The 19,435-nt window shown below is 42.6% G+C and overlaps 1 protein-coding gene, 1 long non-coding RNA gene and 1 pseudogene across 4 annotated transcripts in view; all 3 read right to left on the bottom strand.

Moving 5' to 3' along the window:
- The window catches only part of ESR2 (estrogen receptor 2), a 101,392-nt gene extending 86,752 nt beyond the window's left edge, over positions 1 to 14,640 (bottom strand). For both annotated transcript variants that reach the window (XM_074393143.1, XM_074393144.1), the window contains exon 1: positions 14,209 to 14,640. The gene's annotated coding sequence lies outside the window, so the exon portion shown is untranslated. The remainder of the gene's footprint in view (positions 1 to 14,208) is intronic.
- On the bottom strand, positions 3,195 to 14,331 carry LOC141582153 (uncharacterized; annotated as a pseudogene).
- A 1,831-nt stretch (positions 14,641 to 16,471) lies between the features above and the next one.
- LOC141583525 (uncharacterized) overlaps positions 16,472 to 19,435 on the bottom strand; it is a 62,839-nt gene continuing 59,875 nt past the window's right edge. For both annotated transcript variants that reach the window (XR_012516166.1, XR_012516165.1), the window contains exon 3: positions 16,472 to 19,217. This is a non-coding gene — a long non-coding RNA (uncharacterized LOC141583525). The remainder of the gene's footprint in view (positions 19,218 to 19,435) is intronic.

Here is a 19,435-nt window from a genome sequence, read left to right as displayed (position 1 = left end):
TCAAAATTAACTCAATTGTAACAAATGTACCACACTAATGCAAGTTTGTTACTGTGAAGCTAGAGAAGGAAGTTCATGGGATCTCTGTACTTTATACTCAATTTTTTTGTAAACCTCAAACTGCTCTCAAAAATAAAATATTTTTTAATGTGGTATATCCACACAATAGAATACCATTAAGTAATAAAAAGAACACAATGTTGATGGATGCTACAACATGCATGGATCTCAAAAACAATGCTAATTTTAAAAACTTATGCAAAAGACTACACATTGAAGTTATTGATTTATATGAAATATCCAAAAAAGGAAAATTTATAGACACAGAAAGGAGATTAGTGGTTGCCTGGCACTAGTGATGGAAGAGGGAATTAACTGTCTATAGGCCTATCTATCTATCTATCTATCTATCTATATATATCTGGGGTGATGGAAATGTTCTAAACCCAGAATGTGGTGGCTTGCACACATTCTGGGTTTAGAATAGACTTACAGACTTACAAAAAATCATTGAATTGTATACTTTAAATGAGTGAATTTTATGGCATGTAAATATCCCATGACAATTTTTTAATCACATAAACAAAATGATAGACATAAACACATTCAAGTGACTACCTATGGGCATAGGGAATGGAAGTGGGGAATGGAACCAAAAACCAATAAATATATTAAACAGGAGATGGACCATTATGTCCCCAAATAATGAGACATTATTTAAGAAATTTGATTAGCATAATCTTCTGCACTTAAAATCCAAATTATGGGAAGAAGGAGGAATTTGTAGAAAACTAAACTCAAGTGGTCAATAGGCATATATAAAGATACTTACCAGCCACTACAAAGAATGAAATCACATCCTTTGCAACAACATGGATGGAGCTGGCAGCCATTATCCTAAGCCAATTAACACAAGAACAGAAAGCCAGATACCACATGTTCTCACTTATAAGTAGAAGCTAAACATTGAATACACATAGACATAAAGGTGGGGACAGTAGACTGGGGACTACCAGACAGGGGGGAAGGGGGCATGAGCTGGAAAACCATCTATTGGATGACTAATTACATGTTTGGATCTTGCTTTGAATATTAATTGCTAGGGAATGATAATATCTCTCTATTCTAAGGCTAATTTAGAGTTTTAATTCTATTTCCATGTTTTTTAAGGCCTGTTCTATCTTAGAATGGCAGCCAAAGAGATTGGTGAGCCTGAAGTCAAGTCAATAAACTACACAGATAAACTACCCAGCTGGGCATGGTGGCTCACACCTGTAATCCCAGTACTTTGGGAGGCTAAGGCAGGGAGGATCACTTGAGATTAGGAGTTTAACAGCAGCCTGACCAACGTGGTGAAACCCCGTCTCTATTAAAACTACAAAAATTAGGTGGGCATGGTGGTGTGCACCTTTAATCCCAGTGACTTGGGAGGCTAAAAATATCTAACATATATATAATTGTAGACCCAGAATAAGAGAAAAGAGAGGATGTAATTAGAGAAATTTTGGCCAAACTTAATGACAGGCATCAATCCACAGATTGGTAAATCTCAAGCATGATAACTATAAATAAAACCACACCAAGACATATCATAGTCAAATTGTTTACAATTAAAGACAGAGAAAATCTTATAAGGAGCCCAAGGAGGGAAAAAGACATATTACCTTCAAAGGTACAACAATAAGACTGATGGCTTACCTTTTTGGGTTTTTTGTTGTTGTTGTTGGGTTTTTTTTGGTGGGGGGTGGGCGGGAATCAGAGTTTTACTCTTGTCACCTGGAGTGGTGTGACCTCGGCTCATTGCAACTTCCACCTCCCGGGTTCAAGCAATTCTCCTGCCTCAGCCTCCCAAGTAGCTGGGATTACAGGTGCCCACCATTACACCTGGCTAATTTTTGTATTTTTAGTAGAGAGCAGATTTCAGCATGTTGGCCAGGCTGGTCTTGAACTCCTGAGCTCAGGTAAGCCACCTGCCTTGGTCTCCCAAAGTACTGGGATTACAGGTGTGAGCTACCATGCCCAGCTTGATGGCTTACCTTTTAACAGATGCTAAGGCATCCAGAAAATAAAAGAATGACATTTTTAGTTTACTGAAAGAAAATACTGCTAACCCAGAATTCTATACTCAGTGATAAAAACATTCAAAACTTAACATTAAATAAGGAAGTTTGCAGAAAACAAACTAACTGAAGGTATTTACTGTCATAAATAAGAAGTGAACTATAAGAAACACTAAATGGGCCAGGCACAGTGGCTCACGCCTGTAATCCCAGCACTTTGAGAGGTGGAGGAGGGCAAATCACGAGGTCAGGAGATTGAGACCATCCTGGCTAACACAATGAAACCCAATCTCTACTAAAAATAAAAAAATAAATAAAAAAAAAAAAATTTGCTGGGCGTGGTGGCATGCACCTGTAGTCTCAGCTACTCTGGAGGCTAAGGCAGGAGAATCACTTGAACCTGGCAGGCAGAGGTTGCAGCAAGCCAAGATTGTGCCACTGCACTCCAGCCTGGGAAATAGAGTGAGAGTTTGTCTCAAAGAAAAAAAAAAGAAAGAGAGTAAAAGAAAAACACTAAATGGAGGCCAGGCACAGTTGCTCACTCACAGGAGTTCAAGACCAGCCTGGCCAACATGATGAAACCCACCTATATTAAAAATACAAAAAATAGCCAGGTATGGTGACACACATCTGTAATCCCAGTTACTCAGAAGGCTGATGCAGGAGAATCACTTGAACCCTGGAGGCAGAGGTTGCAGTGAGCCGAGATCATTCCATCGCATTTCCGCCTGGGTGACAAGAGCGCAACTCCATCACACACACAAAAATAAACACTAAATGGAATTCTTCAGGTTGATGGGAAATGATCTCATGACTTTTTTTTTTTTTAAAAGACAGGGTTTCACCCTGTTGGCCAGGCTGGTCTTGAACTCCTGATCTCAGGTGATCCGCCTGCCTCGGCCTCCCAAAGTGCTGAGATTACAGGCATGAGCCACTGTGCCCAGCCGAAAATGATCTCATATTAGAAGCATGGAATCACAAGAAGGAATAAAAAGCACCAAGACAGATTACTATGTGGGAAAATAGAAATAAATACTGGCAATTAACAATGACTATAATAAAAACATTTTATGACATTTATAACATATGTAAAAGTAAATACATAATAAAAAACATACAGTAGATTGAGGTTGTTAAATGAAGGTAAACTATCATAAGATTTTTAATTTTGGTGAGAGGTTTTAACAGTATTAATTTAAAGTAAACTATAATAGGCCAGGCACAGTGGCTCACGCCTGTAATCCCAGCACTTTGGGAGCCCGAAGTGGGTGGATCACGAGGTCAGGAGATTAAGACCAGCCTGCCCAAGATGGTGAAACCCTGTCTCTACTAAACATACAAAAATTAGCCAGGTGCAATGGTGGGCACCTGTAATCCCAGCTACTTGGAAGGCTGAGGTAAGAGAATCGCTTGAACTCAGGAGGCAGAGGTTGCAATGAGCCAAGATCATGCCACTGCACTCTAGCCTGGGTAACAGAAGAAGACTCTGTCTAAAATAATAATAATAATACAAAGGAAAACACAATAATAAAAATGCTCAATTCAAAGAAAGTAATAAAGCAAAAAATAAAGGAACTATATTAGGGTTCTCTGGAGAAACAGAACCAATAGGATGTACACATGTAGAAAGAGGCTTAAGAAATTGTCTCAGTGGGGCACGGTGGCTCATGCCTCTAATCCCAGAACTTTGGGAGGCCAAGACAGGTGAATAACATAAGGTCAAGAGTTGGAGACCAGCTGGCCAACATAGTGACACACCATCTCTATTAAAAATACAAAAATTGCCAGGCGCAGTGGCTCAGGCCTGTAATCTCAGCATTTTGGGAGGCTGACGCAGGCGTATCACCTGAGGTCAGGAGTTCGAGACCAACCTGACCAATATGGTGAAACCCTGTCTTTAATAAATAGATAGATAGATAGATAGATAGATAGATAAATAAATAAATAAATAAATAAATAAGTTGGGCGTGGTGTCAGATCCCTGTAATCCCAGCTACTAGCGAGGCTGAGGCAGGAGAGTTGCTTGAACCCAGAGGGTGGAGGTTGTGGTGAGCCAAGATCACGTAATTGCACTCCAGTCTGGGCAACAAGAGCAAAACTCCGTCTCAAAAAAAGAGAAATTAGGCCGGGCTCAGTGGCTCATGCCTGTCATTCCAGCACTTTAAAGAGACCAAGACAGGCAGATCACCTTAGGTCGGGAGGTCAAGACCAGCCTGGAAGACATGGAGAAACCTCGTTTCTACTAAAAACACAAAATTGGCCAGGTGTGGTGGTGCATGCCTGTAATCCTAGCTACTTGGGAGGCTGAGGCAGGAGAATTGTTTGACCCTGGAAGGCGGAGGTTGCAGTTGCAGTGATCCAAGACTGCGCCATTACACTCCAGCTGAGGCAACAAGAGCAAAACTCCATCTCAAAAAGAGAAAAAAAGAAATTGCCTCACTAGATTAACAGTTACTAACTGGCAAGTCCAAACTTTGCAAGGTGGGCCAACAGACTGCGATTAGGAAAGAGTCAATGTTGAAGTTCAAGTCCAAAGTATGTCTGTTGGCAGAATTTTTCTTTGCTTGTGGGAGGTCAGTCTTTTGGTCTCTTCAGATGTTCAATTATTGGATGAGGCCACTCGTATTATGAAATGTAATCTGCTTTATTCAAAGCCCACCAATTGGCTGGTCAAGGTGGCTCACACCTGTAATCCTAGCATTTTGGAAGGCTGAGGTGGACAGATAACCAGAGGTCAGGAGTTTGAGACCAGCCGGGCCAACATGGTGAAATCCCCGCTCTACTAAAAATAAAAAATTAGCCAGGCATGTGGCACAAACCTGTAATCCCAGCTACTTAGGATGCTGAGGCAGAAGAATCGCTTGAACCTGGAGGCAGAGGCTGCAGTAAGTGGAGATTGCACCACTGCACTGCAGCCTGGGCAACAAGAGCAAAACTCCATCTCAAAAACAAACAAACAAACAAAACCCACCAATCTAAATGTTAATCTCATCTAAAAACACCTTCACAGAAACATCCAGCATAATGTTTAACCAACTATCTGGGCAACACAGTCAAGCTAAGTTAACACATAAAATTAATCATCAAAGCCGGGCATGGTGGCACCTATAATCCTAGCACTTTGAGGGGGCCGAGGCGGACAGATTATGCGGTCAGGAGTTCGAGACCAGCCTGCCAACATGTTAAAAAACCCCGTCTCTACCAAAAATACGAAAAATTTAGCCAGGTGTGGTGGCAGGCACCTGTAACCCTAGCTACTCAGGAGGCTGAGGAAGAATAATTGCTTGATCCCGGGAGGTGGAGGTTGCAGTGAGCTAAGATAGCACCATTGCACTCCAGCCTGGGTGACAGGAAGACTCCATATTGAAAAAAAAATTAATCATCATAAGGACAAAGAACAGGGGAGAAAAAACACAATAAGTAGCAGTATAGTGAACTTAAATCTCTACTAAAAATACGAAAATTAGCTGGGCATGGTGGCACATGCTTGTAGTTCCAGCTATTTAGAACTAGGTGATAGTCCCAGCTACTTGGGAGGCTGAGGCAGGAGAATCACTTGAACCTGGGAGGCAGAGGTTGCAGTGAGCCGAGATCTCACCACTGCTCTCCATCCTGGGCTGGAACTGTGAGTTCGAGACCAGCCTGACCAACATGGAGAAACTCAGTTTCTACTAAAAATATAAAATTAGCTGGGCATGATGACACACGTCTGTAATTCTAGCTGCTCTGGAGGCTGAGGCAGGAGAATCGCCTGAACCTGGGAGGCAGAGGCAATAAGAGCAAAACTCTGTCTCTAAATAAATAAATAAATGTGATTTGGGAAATGCAAAACCCACAGGAAAATGAAAGCTATAAATTGGTCCAACATACAGTAAATAACAAAATAAAGATGGTCTACAACAGAATGTAAACTTGGATAGAAAACCTTTTCATATTTTGTGGCTTTCTTAAATATTGCTCTTATTATAAGGGGATAAATTAATGCTCCCTTTTCTCCTATCAACAAGAGTACCATATATGATCAAACATCTCCTCTCTATATACATTGACAAGATAATCACAAGTCTTAAAATGAAAAATTGAAATCATGTTATACCAGGCAATATGTGAAATTCCACGAGGTTAAACTCTGTTATCAATCAGAAGCATGGAGCTCATATGCTATGTGTGAGCTTATGATGAGAGACATGTTTCTAAAATAAACTAGAATTTTTGACCTTAGTTTTATAATTCGTTCCATTAAGTCCTGCTTGCCACTTAATTCTGGTTAAAGATATAATATGTTCCTCTAGATCCTTGACATCATATTTCAGGGACATTATCTGGGATGACTATTGAACATTATTTACTTCGTAGCTTTTTAGTTCAGACTTCAATTTTTGCAATGAAATTTCTCTTTTTTTTCTCTTATCAACAGCAATTCAAAGGAGCAATGAAGCTTCTTTTATGATGTACTAGTCCGTTTTCACACTGCTGACAGACATACCCAAGACTGGGTAATTTATAAAGAAAAAGAGGTTTAATGGACTCACAGGCTGGAGAGGCCTCATAATCATGGCAGAAGGTGAAAGGCACATCTTACATGGCAGCAGGCAAGGCAGAATGAAAGCCAAACAAGTGAAAATCCCTAATAAAACCATCAAATCCCATGAGACTTATTCACTGCAACAAGAATAGTATGAAGGAAACTGTCTCCCATGATTCAATTATCTCCCACCGGCTCCCTCCCACAATATGTGAGAATTACAGGAGCTTCAATTCAAGATGAGATTTGGCTACGGAAAGCCAGGTGTGGTGGCTCACGCCTATAATCCCTGGTCTTTGGGAGGCTGAGGTGGGCGGATCACCTGAGGTCGGGAGTTTGAGACCAGCCTGACTAATAAGGTGAGACCCCATCTTTTAAAAAAAAAATAAAAATAAATAAATAAAAAGAGATTTGGTTGGGGAGTCAGCCAAACCGTATCATATGAGAAGTTTGTTTTGAAGATTCTTTACCTAAATAGAAAGGATTTTCAAAATTATTTAGATTTTAAATTTAAAAGATTGTTTCAAAATCGTATTTTATATATAATCATACATTAAAGTCAAATCTGTGTGTTCCAGTGTACGTTTTTTTTTTTTTTTCTTTTTTTTTGAGATGGAGTTTCACTCTTTACCTAGGCTGGAGTGCAATGGCACGATCTCGGCTCACAGCAACCTCCGCCTCCTGGGTTCAGGCAATTCTCCTGCTTCAGCCTCCTGAGAGCTGGGACTACAGGCACACGCCACCATGCCCAGCTAATTTTTTGTATTTTTAGTAGAGACGGGGTTTCACCATGTTGACCAGGATGGTCTCGATCTCTTGACCTCGTGATCCACCCGCCTCGGCCTCCCAAAGTGCTGGGATTACAGGCGTGAGCCACCGCGCCCGCCCTCAGTGTACATTTTTAAAATAAAATCAAATTAGCACATATAGCTTGGAATACAGTTTTTATTTTGACCAACATAAAAATTGTTTTTTAAAAGAGTAAATTGTACCAACAATGAATTCTGTAATTCCTACTAGAAAAGAACATTAAGGCTGGGTGTGGTGGCTCATGCCTATAATCCCAACTCTTTGGGAGGCCAAGGTAGGCGAATCACCTAAGGTTAGGAGTTCCAGACCAGCCTGACCAACATGGAGAAACTCTGTCTCTACTAAAAATACAAAATTAGCCAGGCGTGGTAGCACATGCCTGTAATCCCAGCTACTCGGGAGGCTGAGGCAGGAGAATGGCTTGAACCCAGGAGGTGGAGGTTGCAGTGAACCGGGTGCATCATTGCACTACAGCGTGGGCAACAAGAGCAAAACTCCCTCTCAAAAAAAGAAAGAAAAGAACATTAAATGTACGCTGCTTTGGGCCATACCTGCTTTTCTTTACGATGTGTCCTAAAGGGGAGTGTGTTCAGTCTTCTCATTCTACCAACAAACTTAGTAGCTTACAAAGCAAACATGTATTATCTAAAAGGAATCCAAAAGTGGCTTTGTTAAGGGATCCAACTAAGGGCCTCTTTGAGACACTGATTGACTGAGGACGAAAAATACACTTCTCAGGTGGCTCACTCACATGCCTGTTGCCAAAAGTATTCAGTTCTTCCCTGGCTATTGGGAGTAGACCTATTTCTCACCACATGTGCCTTTCCCTAGCACTGTTTGATATGTCTTCATGACATGGCAGCTAGTTTACTTCAGAACCAGAATGATCGGAGAGAGAACAAAAAGGAAATCAGAACCTACTGATATACCTCCACATTAGCCATATTCTACTCATTAGAAGCAAGTCACTAAATCCAGCCTATTCAAGAAGAGGGGAATTAGCCAACACCTTTGGAAGGAAAGAGTATCAAAGAAATTATAGTCTTATTTTATTTTTTTTGAGATGGAGTTTTCGCTCTTGTTACTCAGACTAGAGTGCAATGGCGCGATCTCAGCTCACTGCAACCTCCACCTCCTGGGTTCAAGTGATTATCTTGCCTCAGCCTCCTGAGCAGCTGGGATTAAAGGTGTCTGCCACCACATCCGGCTAATTTCTGCATTTTTAGTAGAGATAGAGTTTCACCATGTTGGCCACACTGGACTCAAACTCCTGATCTCAGGTGATCCATCTGCCTCAGCCTCCCAAAATGCTAGGATTACAGGCGTGAGCTACCATGCCCAGCCTGTGGTCTTATTTTAAAACCACCACAGGAATACTGTGTAGGGTTTTTTCCTAAAATAGTATTTTTAATAAATAATGGTTTTTCCTAAAGTAATATATCCCTAGCACTGGGGATATCTGGGGATATAAACAAGAGAGGCAAAGCAAACATGTATAAAAATTAATACTTTTAGATTATAAGTGTTGTATATAGAATAGAATCATGTAGGCCGGTCTCGGTGGCTCACACATGTAATACCAGCACTTTGGGAGGCCGAGGCGGGCGGATCACGAGGTCAAGAGATTGAGACCATCTTGGCCAACAGGGCGAAACCCTGTCTCTACTAAAAAATACAAAAATTAGCTGGGTGTGGTGGCGTGCACCTATAGTACCAGCTACTTGAGAGACTGAGGCAGGAGAATTGCTTGAACCTGGGAGGCCGAGGTTGCAGCGAGCCAAGATCGCACCACTGCACTCCAGCCTGGTACCTGGTGACAGAGCAAGACTCTGTCTCAAAAAATAATAATAATAATAAAAGAATAGAATAATGTAACAGTGATCAGAGAAGGCACACAAGGTAGTAACTTTTGTTAGTAACTAGAAAGGCCTCCTGTGATATGTTAAGATAAATGGGATTATACCATGCATTCTACTAAATAACCTGACTTTATCATTTAACAAAGCTGTCTGTCTTAGCTTGGGCTACTATAACAAAATATTAATAGCAAAGACTGGGTGGCTTTAAAAACAGACATTCATATCTCACGGTTGTAGAACCTGGAAAGTCCAAGATCAAGGTGACAGCCAATTCAGTTCCTGCTGAGGACTCTTCCTAATTTGCAGATGGCTGCCTTCTCACCATGTCCTCAAATAACAGAGAATAATGCTCTGGTCTCCCTTCCTCTTTGTATAAGGATACTACCCCCATCATGGGGGCCCCATCCGCATGACCTCACTGAAACCTAATTACCTCCCAAAGACCCTGCCTCCGAATACCATCACATTCAGGGTAAGGGCTTCAACATATGACAGTTCAGGGGACACAATTCAGTCTATAGCAGCTATCTCCCATAGCTATACATCTATATCATCTGTATCTTCCCTTTAACAACTGCAACCAATCTTGATGAAAATTTGTACCTTTTTACAACTGTAAACAATGCTGTGATAAACACTTTTTATTTATTTATTTATTTTTTTTGAGAAGAAGTCTTGCTCTGTCACTCAGGCTGGAAGTACAGTGGCGTGATCTCAGCTCACTGCAACCTAAACTACCCAGGTTCAAGTGATTCTCCTGCCTCAGCCTTTCAAGCAGCTGGGATTACAGGAGTCTGTCACCACGCCCAACTAAAAAAAGTTTTTTTTTTTTTGAGATGGAGTCTCACTCTATCTCCCAGGCTGGAGTGCAGTGGCGTGATCTTGGTTCACTGCAACCTCTGCTGCCTGGGTTCAAGCAATTCTCCTGCCTCAACCTCCCGTGTAGGTGGAATTACAGGCACCTGCCACTGTGCCCAGCTAATTTTTTTATTTTTTAGTAGAGATGGGGTTTCACTATCTTGGCCAGGCTGGTCTTGAACTTCTGACCTCATGATGCACCCTCAACCTCCCAAAGTGCTGGGATTATAGGCATGAGCCACCAAACCTGGTCTTTTTTTGATATTTTTATTATAGACAGGGTTTCACCATGTTGGCCAGGGTGGTCTCAAATTCCTAACCTCAGGTGATTTATCCGCCTCAGCCTCCCAAATTGCTGGGATTACAGGCGTGAGCCACTATGCCCGGCCAACACTTTTTTTTCAAGATGGGGGTTTCACCCTGATGGCCAGGCTGGTCTTGAACTCCTGATCTCAGGTGATCCACCCACCTTGGCCTCCCAAAATGCTAGGACTACAGGCGTGAGCCACCGTGACCGGCCTTTTTTTTTTTTTTTTCTGGCCAACATTTTTATATATACATATGTGTACATGCTGTGATAAACACTTTTACACATATATATTTGTGTGCACATATTAATATTTTGCTAAGATAAACTTCCACAGGTGAAATTATTTATCAATGGAAGCACAATTTTAAGTTGTGGGTATCAAACTGCCCTTCAAAATAGTTGTAAAAATTTACACTTATACAAAAAGGAATAAACAGTTTTTTGTTTTTTGTTAAGATAGAGTCTTACTCTGCCACCCAGGCTGGAGAGCAGTGGCATGATCTCAGCTCACTGCAACCTCTATCTCCCAGGTTCAAACGATTCTCCTGCCTCAGCCTCCTGAGTAACCGGGATTATGGGCACACACCACCACGCCTGACTAATTTTTGTATCTTTAGTAGAGACGGGGTTTCACTATGTTGGTCAGGCTGGTCTCAAACTCCTGACCTCGTGATCCACCCAACTCGGCCTCCCAAAGTGCTGGGATTACAGGCATGAGCCACCGCGCCCAGCCCAAAAGGAGTAAAGTTTCTTTACTGACTTTATGTATAAATATTTCTATCAAAAGATTTTGTGTATTTTTATCTTACAAATAGACCATTCTCCTTCTTCATTTTATTTGAACAGTCTATAACATTTAACTGTTAATTAGTCCTTTCACAGAACACATTTTTCACCTGTCTTGTAAGGCAGCATGCTCTTAGGGTTTTCCTCATAACACATTGGACTCTCCTTTTCAATCTTCCCTCCTGTTTCCTCATCTCTTTCTTTTTTTTTTTTTTTTTTTTTTGAGACAGAGTTTCACTCTTGTGGTCCAGACTGGAGTACAGTGGCACAATCTTGGCTCACTGCAACCTCTGCTTCCCAGGTTCAAGTGATTCTTCTGCCTCAGCCTCCCAAAGTAGCTGGGATTACAGGTATGCGACATCACACCCGACTAATTTTTTATTTTTAGTAGAGATGGGGTTTCACCATGTTGGCCAGACTGGTCTTGAACTCCTGACCTCAGGTGATATACCCACCTCAACCTCCCAAAGTTCTGGGATTATAGGTTTGAGCCACCACACTCAGCCCGTCTCCTTAAATTCTAAACACTGCAGTGTCCTAGGCATCAGTCCTAGGTCATCTCCACCTAAACCTATTCCTTTGGTGGGATCTCATCCAATCTCATGAATTCACATGCCATATCTCCACTTGGATGTTTAAGAGGCAAGGTATTTAAAAACATTCAAAGCCAAACTTATGATTGTACCCCCAAAACCTCATCCTTCCAGTATCAGTTGGTTTAAACTCAGTAAATCACAATTCTATCTTTGCGCTTACTGAAATCAAACCCTTGCTTTCTTATACCCTAACTTCCTCTCTCCATTCAGATTTTTTCTCATTAGATTCTGCCTCCTACCATCATTCCTTGCCCTTTCAACTTACCTATTTTTTAAAATAGATCCATCTCTAAAACTAAAGTATGTATTTCTTTACTAGATCATTGTCCTCCCCACCAGAAGACGAGCTGAGGGGAGGAACAGTTCACTACGGTATCTGATTCACTAATATCTCTAGCACCTATAGCAGTGTTGTTGGCACACAGTGGCATTCAATAATTACTTGCTCAGTAAATGGCTTGTACTGTTTACATCAGTACTATAGTTGAAAACCAAGCTGCTGAGGTAGCAAGGGTAACAAATTGAGAGATAAAGCATCTGGGTTTGGAGCCTAGCCCAGGCATAGATATGCAGCTGTAAGCAACTTATCCTTCAAAGTCGATTTCATCATCTGTAAAGTGGGGTTTATGCATTGCCTCAGAATAAAAACCAGTTGAAATCATCAAAATCTGCCGGGCGCGGTGGCTCACGCCTGTAATCCCAGCACTTTGGGAGGCCGAGGTGGGTGGATCACGAGGTCAGGAGATCGAGACCATCCTGGTCAACATGGTGAAACCCCGTCTCTCCTAAAAATACAAAACATTAGCTGGGCATGGTGGCGCGTACCTGTAATCCCAGCTATTCAGGAGGCTGAGGCAGGAGAATTGCCTCAACCCAGAAGGCGGAGGTTTCGGTGAGCCGAGATCGCGCCATTGCACTCCAGGTAACAAAGGCGAAACTCCGTCTCAAAAAAAAAAAAAAAAAAAAAAAAAAAAAAAAAAAACTATCTGGTGTTACAAGACACAAAAGCTTCACTCCCTACAACTTACCAAGAATATCTGCTTCAATTCCCTTCTTAATTTCACTTGCTCAGGAATAACAGAACTTAAGTGGACATTTGCAGAAGCTCTTACGTTACACTGTACCCCTAAAATATCTACTTGTGAAAACTTTGAGAGTGGTAAAAGTAATTATCAGAAAAAAGAAATCATCGGATTCCTTAATTCTATTATGCTGATGATTACACAACTCTGTAAATCTGCTCAAAATCACTGAATCAAACAATTTGAATGGGTGAACGTTATGGTTATGTATATTATACTTTGTAAAACTGTTAAACAAAAAAGAGATTACCTAATTCCATATATGGGGCTACTAAAAATATCCTCAGAATTTAGGAATAAGAAAAAAAATACTAAAAGCTCTCAATTTTTTTTTTAAAGACGGGGTTTCACTATGTTGGCCAAGATGGTCACGATCTGCTGATCTCGTGATCCACCTGCCTCGGCCTCCCTAAGTGCTAGAATTACAGGCGTGAGCCACCTGCCTGGCCTCCAAATTTTTTTAAAAAAAAATCTGTTTTAGATGAGCTCCGCCATTAGCTGAAACAGGCCACCATCAGGAACGGCTTGTAAAAGAAACTCGGTATCCGGTCAAGTCCTAAGTGACCTGAACCACGTATCTTCAAGACCATACTGGGATGACTGCAACCTAGGAGCAGTTCCTCGAGCAGAGCAAGCACATTCATTCGACTCAGTAACTCAAGGGGCCAGTCCTCTCCAGCATCCCAGGTGCCGTCGCCCTGTCGGGCTCCCCGGCCAATCGCCCATCTTATTCCTTTCCCAGCGTGGACGCCTACGGAGAGAGAGCGTCCAGTCTCGACGGTCAACTGGCATCTATCTAGCGTATGAAGCCCGCGTGGGTTCTCCATACCTGTCGGGGGACGGGGACGTGGGGGTCACAAAATCTAAACTACGACCCTCCCTGAGCCCTGGCAACGCCAGGGTGACCCCGGCACCGAGGGCGCCACGCGCGCTCCAGCTCTGACACCCCTTCCAGCTCCGCGGGGCCTAAAACAGCGGGCTGCGCTTCACCCACGGCTGAGCGTCAGATTCAGCTGAGAAGATTCTAAAAGCGCGGTGCTGGGCCCAGAGCCAGGCCCTACAGAGCAGAACGCGGAGGGGACCCGACCCCAGTATGGTGGCGCCGCTGTGTGACAAAGTCGGAAGGCGCGCCAAGCTCCCCAGTAGCACATCTCCTGCGGAGTCTAGCGCCCGCCACGCTCCCGGACGGGAACCCATCCAAAACTCCCGGAAGCCAGGCGCCTGCACCGCGACCCCAGAGACGGGGCGGATCCGGGAGCCTGTCCTCCTTCCCGCGAGACCTCTCCGTCCCCACCCCCCGCGAGACTGCCCCGGCGCCCCACCTCCGTGAGACCGCTCCGCTTCCTGATTGGCTGGAACTGGGCGGGTTCTGGCGTCAGTTTCAGCTCCTCTTCAGCCAAGTTTCTAGCCGCCTGCCAAAACGGCTCTTTTCTCCCGCCAATCATCTCCTACAGCCAGTCATCACCGACTTCCTCCACGTTTTCTTCGTCCTCTCCTGCCGGGAATGCAGCGGCAGCAACCCCTTACGTTGAAGTCCGCGCCCGCCGTCCCCGCCCTCACTTCCTTTTCCCTGAAGGTCGTCTCACGCGCCGCCTTATTCAGAGGGGCGCAGGCGCGTTAGCGTGGGTTCCTGAACTGTTTGAAGTACAGGGATGCAGTGGAACGCGCACTTCCGGTTTGGCTGCATAGAAAAGTGGTATTCAATAGAAGGGGATTCATGAGAAAAGTGGTCTCCCTGTAAACAGTTGCTCCTGCCCCTAGGGAATGTTGGACCACAGGAGGGGGCTTGAAGTACGATGTGTAGGTCCTAATGATCCCTCTTTATGGACGCGGACACATGTAGGGGAGGGGCCCAGCGGGACAGGCTGTTAACAAAGAGGCTGATTTGAGCCTGCCACACCTGAAGATAGGTACCTTGCTGCTGAGGAATGGGGTTCTAGGCATAATGTTCCTGTGGCTGTGCCCTTTGGTTCCTGTTCTGGGGCGACAGACTCCTTTATTTAACCAAAAAACGTTTCTGCCAGCCTACTTGTTTGTGGCTGCCTGAAACCCCATGATTCAGAAATCCAGGCCACGATTTCTCTCTCATATGGAGATAAAGAAAATTCGAGTTTTAGCTGGGCATAGTGGCGGGTGCCTGTAATCCCAGCTACTTGGGAGGCTGAGGCAGGTGAATTGCTTGAACTTGGGAGGAGGACGTTGCAGTGAGCCGAGATCGTGCCATTGCACTCCAGCTTGGGCAAAGAAGCGAAAGTCTGTCTCAAAAAAGAAAAAAGAAAATTCGAGTTTAGTGAGGCAACAAGACTTGATCAAGGGTTGCAAGACTGGTTAGTACTTTGGGAGGCCGAGGCAGGTGGATCATCTGAGGTCAGGAGTTCGAGACCAACCTGACCAACATGCAGAAACCTCGTCTCTACTAGAAATGTAAAATTCGCTAGGTGTGGTGGCGCATGCCTGTAATCCCAGCTACTCGGGAGGCTGAGGCAGGAGAATCGCTTGAACCTGTGAAGAGGAGGTTGCAGTGAGCCGAGATTGTGCCACTGCACTCCAGCCTGGGCGATAGAGCAAAACTCCGTTTCAAAAAAAAAAAAGACTGGTTAGTGACAGATGTTCAACAAGAACCAAGTTCTCCGTACGAGCCCATTGCTTTCCCCACTATGTTAGTGGATTACCATTTGCTTAGTGGAACTCCATGCTCTCCCCTATTTGCCATCTCCCAGTCCTGGTGCTAGAGTTACTTTCCGGTTTGGCCCCTGAGAAAATTCAGCATTCCAGTTGATCTCTTCCTGTCCAACCCCAAAGGAGATCCAATGCTTAAGTAATGGATCTGGTTGCTATGCTTACACTACCATTGCTTATCTGGGTAGTTTCCAGTTTGGGGCAATTATGAACAATGTCACCGTGAGTAATCTTGTTAAGTGTCTTGTATACATATTTATGTTATATATTTAGAAGTGGAACAGCACCTTCATAAGGCATGCATGTATTCAATTTTAGTAGATGCTAACTACAGCAGGCAGAATAATGGCTCCCCCAAAATGTCCTTGTTCTAACCCCTGGATCCTATGAGCATACTAGGTTACATAGCAAAAGGGAATTAAGTTTACAGAGGTTGCTAAGAGGTGGCCTTAGCACAGGGAGAGCATTCTGGATTGTCCAGGTGGACCCAAGTTAACCACAAGGGCCCTTAACAGTGGGGAAGAGGGAGGCCAGAGAAGGAGAAGCAGAGAAATAGTAGAACCAGATAACCAGAGAATAGTAGCTGTGAGAAACACTACATGGGCCTGATCAATTCCTACTGGTTTTAAAGATGGAGGAAGGAGGCAATGATCCAAGAATGTGGGCACCTCTAGAAGTTGGAAAAGGCAAAGAAATGGATTTTTCCCTTTCCAGAAGGAACATACTCTGTTGACACTTTAATTTTAGCCTGTTGGGACCTCTACCACTGTAAGATAATAAATTTTTATTGTTTTAGCCACAAAATTTGTGATAATTTGTTATAGCAGCAACAGAAATCTCACACACTGCCAGTTTTCCAAAACAATTTTATCAATTTATATACTTAAGGAGCTTTGAAAAAATATCCATACTTCAGCCCCATACCACAAACTGAACTGGAATCTCTGGATAGGACTAGGAAAATATTTCCTTAATTGTTTATCTAAAGCCTTAAATCTAAATCCAATACTTACCATTAAAGAAGAATGTGGCAGTGATTTGGCCACATGATTAAAAGCTTTTCTAGAAAAGAGTATTCCAGGTGCTTGAAGGATATCCTCTGTTTTCTGAGTTAACAGCTAATGTTTTGTACTGTCCCATGGTTGAACAATCAGTTCCTACTAACACAATTCATAGTGGAGCGTTTACACTAAATCCTCTTTGTTTTTACAAGAGATTTTTCTTTAATATGCTCAGAAAGTGGCTCTTTCCAAAGCTGGCCCACCTTAACACCTTGGCCTTCGTGGAGAGTTTGGCCGTAGGAGCTAGTAGTGCCTACATTTCCTGAGAGAAGAGAAGGGTATCCTAGGAGGAGAGGGTCTGCTTGGTTCATGGCCAGGCTCCTGTGTGCTGAGGCTGCAGCAGGCAGATGATCCTTGGGCCGTGGCTCTGGGGAAATTCTGAATAAAAAGGTGGTGTTTACAGCTTCAGCAGGCTGGGGCTGCAAGAGGAGGCTCTGGGCACAGTGTCCGTCATCTTTCTTCTTTTGTTCAGCTGGTGATAGTAAGAAGAAGGGTAACATTGCAGCCAGGGGTCCTGGAGTCTGGGGAAAGAGTCTCCTTCTCCAAGTTTGCAGGACAGCTTCTTTGGTAGTGATACCACTATCTGCTGAGGTTCACACAACAACAAATTTATAAATCCTGAGAATCCCTGGGCAGTTTCTGTCACAAAGATATATCATCAAAAAGAATGAAAGGTGATCTAATGTTGAAGCTAGTATTCATGTATCTTCCTAACAGATGTGAAATATTATAGTGTTTCCCTTTAAAATCAAAATTTTCCATGGCATGCTGAGATCCTTACAGTGCACCAGTGTGCCTTGGCGCACGGTTTGGGAATCATGGCTGTGGCCATTTGGAAAATGATTCTCATTTATTCCTTGAATGAATATTCAAGATAATTATTCTGTTCTGTAAGGTCCAATTAAATCTCACCCCTCCCATGCTGAAGAGCTCTCTAAAACAGGCATTGAGTCCCACAGGCCAGTCCAGATTCTGACTTGTTCTCACAGAGGAGAACATATTGGGTACACCTAAAACTACCTCTGAAGGTGAGAAGCTTACATTTTTTAGTTTAAAATTTTATTTATTATTTTTTGAGATGAAGTCTCACTCTGTCACCCAGGCTGGAATGCAGTGGTGCGATCTCAGCTCACTACAAACTCCGCCTCAGCCTCGCGAGTAGCTGAGATTACAGGCTTCCACCATCACACCTGGCTAATTTTTGTATTTTTAGTAGAGACCAGGTTTCACCATGTGGGTCAGGCTGGTCTTGAACTTCTGAGCTCAAGTGATCTGCCCACCTTGACCTCCCAAAGTGCTGAGATTATAGGTGTGAGCCACTGTGCCCAGCCAGTTTTTGTTTTTCTTTTTTTAAGACAATCTCATTCTGTCACCCAGGCTGGAATGCAGTGGCGCAATCTTGGCTCACTGCAACCTCCACCTCCCAGGTTCAAGCAATTCTCCTTCCTCAGCCTCTCAAGTGGCTGAGATTACAGGCGCTTGCCACCATGCCTGGCTAATTTTTGTATTTTTGGTAGAGATACGAGTTTCACCATGTTGGCCAGGCTGTTCTTGAACTCCTGACCTCAAGTGATCTGCCTGCCTCGGCTTCCAAAGTGCTGGAATTACAGGTGTGAGCCATCACAGCCAGCCCCTATTTTTAATTAAATAAACTAGGAAGCTTATCTATTTGAAAAGTAGCTCATTAACTTAGAGATCAGCCTACCATTGGCAAAACACTGGCAGACACTATTAAATACTGGAAAAATAAAAAAACATACGACAGACTATTGCACATTTACAAGAATTCTCAACGACCTTCCCACTCCTCAACATTTCATATCTGATTTTAATACTCTCAGTTAATCAAATAGATAAGTTAGATTCAAATTTTAGAAAATAACTTTACCTGGATTGCTAAGTGGGATAGAATATCGAAAAAAATTCTAGAAACAGACTGTTAACTATGGATATAAATATTCTAAGTAAGAACACAAGTTTCTGATCCATATATTGCTTAAAATACAGTTAAAAAAAAAAATGGCCGGGCACGGTGGCTCATGCCTGTAATCCCAGCATTTAGGGAGGCTGAGGTGGGCAGATCAGGAGGTCAGGAGATGGAGACCATCCTGGGTAACGTGGTGGTGAAACCCCGTCTCTATTAAAAAAAAAAAAAAAAATCTTGGAGTATGTTTGAATTCTAAATTAAAAAAAAAAAAGACACTTAATAAAAATGTAATTAGGTGATTATTACAAGAAACAACCCAGACTAAACCATAAGTAATGTATAGAATAAGATTATTTTTAAAATTTAAATGCCAAACATAGGAAAGAACAGATTTATGTGAAAAATTTCCACTGCATTTTATTCACAATTTAGCTACATCCAAGATGCTGGAGGATATCCATATCTGCTGAGTTCTTGGCAGCAATGAAGAGGCAGAATGGCTTTATTAATTAACCTTTCCAGTCTCACAATCAGAAGCAATTTTTGATTTGTTAGATATTTCATGAAGTTGTATAATAAGCTTTAGCCAATTGATGATTTCCTTGTCTGCTGTTTTCATGTCAGATCTCAACATCTTCATAATAGTTTCTTGAAAGTTGCTGAGCTACAAAGAACCGTCACAGAAATCAAGATATATTATCAACTTGGGTCACCCACTTATTACATCCAAAGAATTGGTATTAGAAATTTAGTCTTATTAAACATTATTAAATGTAATATATTCTACTTTCAAACAGTATGTTTAAGCTAGGAACTGATGTCTTCTATTACAATAACTCTATTTAAACTTTTCTTTGCATTTAAATTTTTTTCTTGTTTTTA

This window comes from Saimiri boliviensis, chromosome 2, assembly GCF_048565385.1.
Source record: "Saimiri boliviensis isolate mSaiBol1 chromosome 2, mSaiBol1.pri, whole genome shotgun sequence".
Lineage (NCBI taxonomy): Eukaryota > Metazoa > Chordata > Mammalia > Primates > Cebidae > Saimiri > Saimiri boliviensis.
The sequence above is the reverse complement of the archived record's forward strand: the minus strand, read 5'-3'. Positions and strand labels throughout refer to the sequence as shown.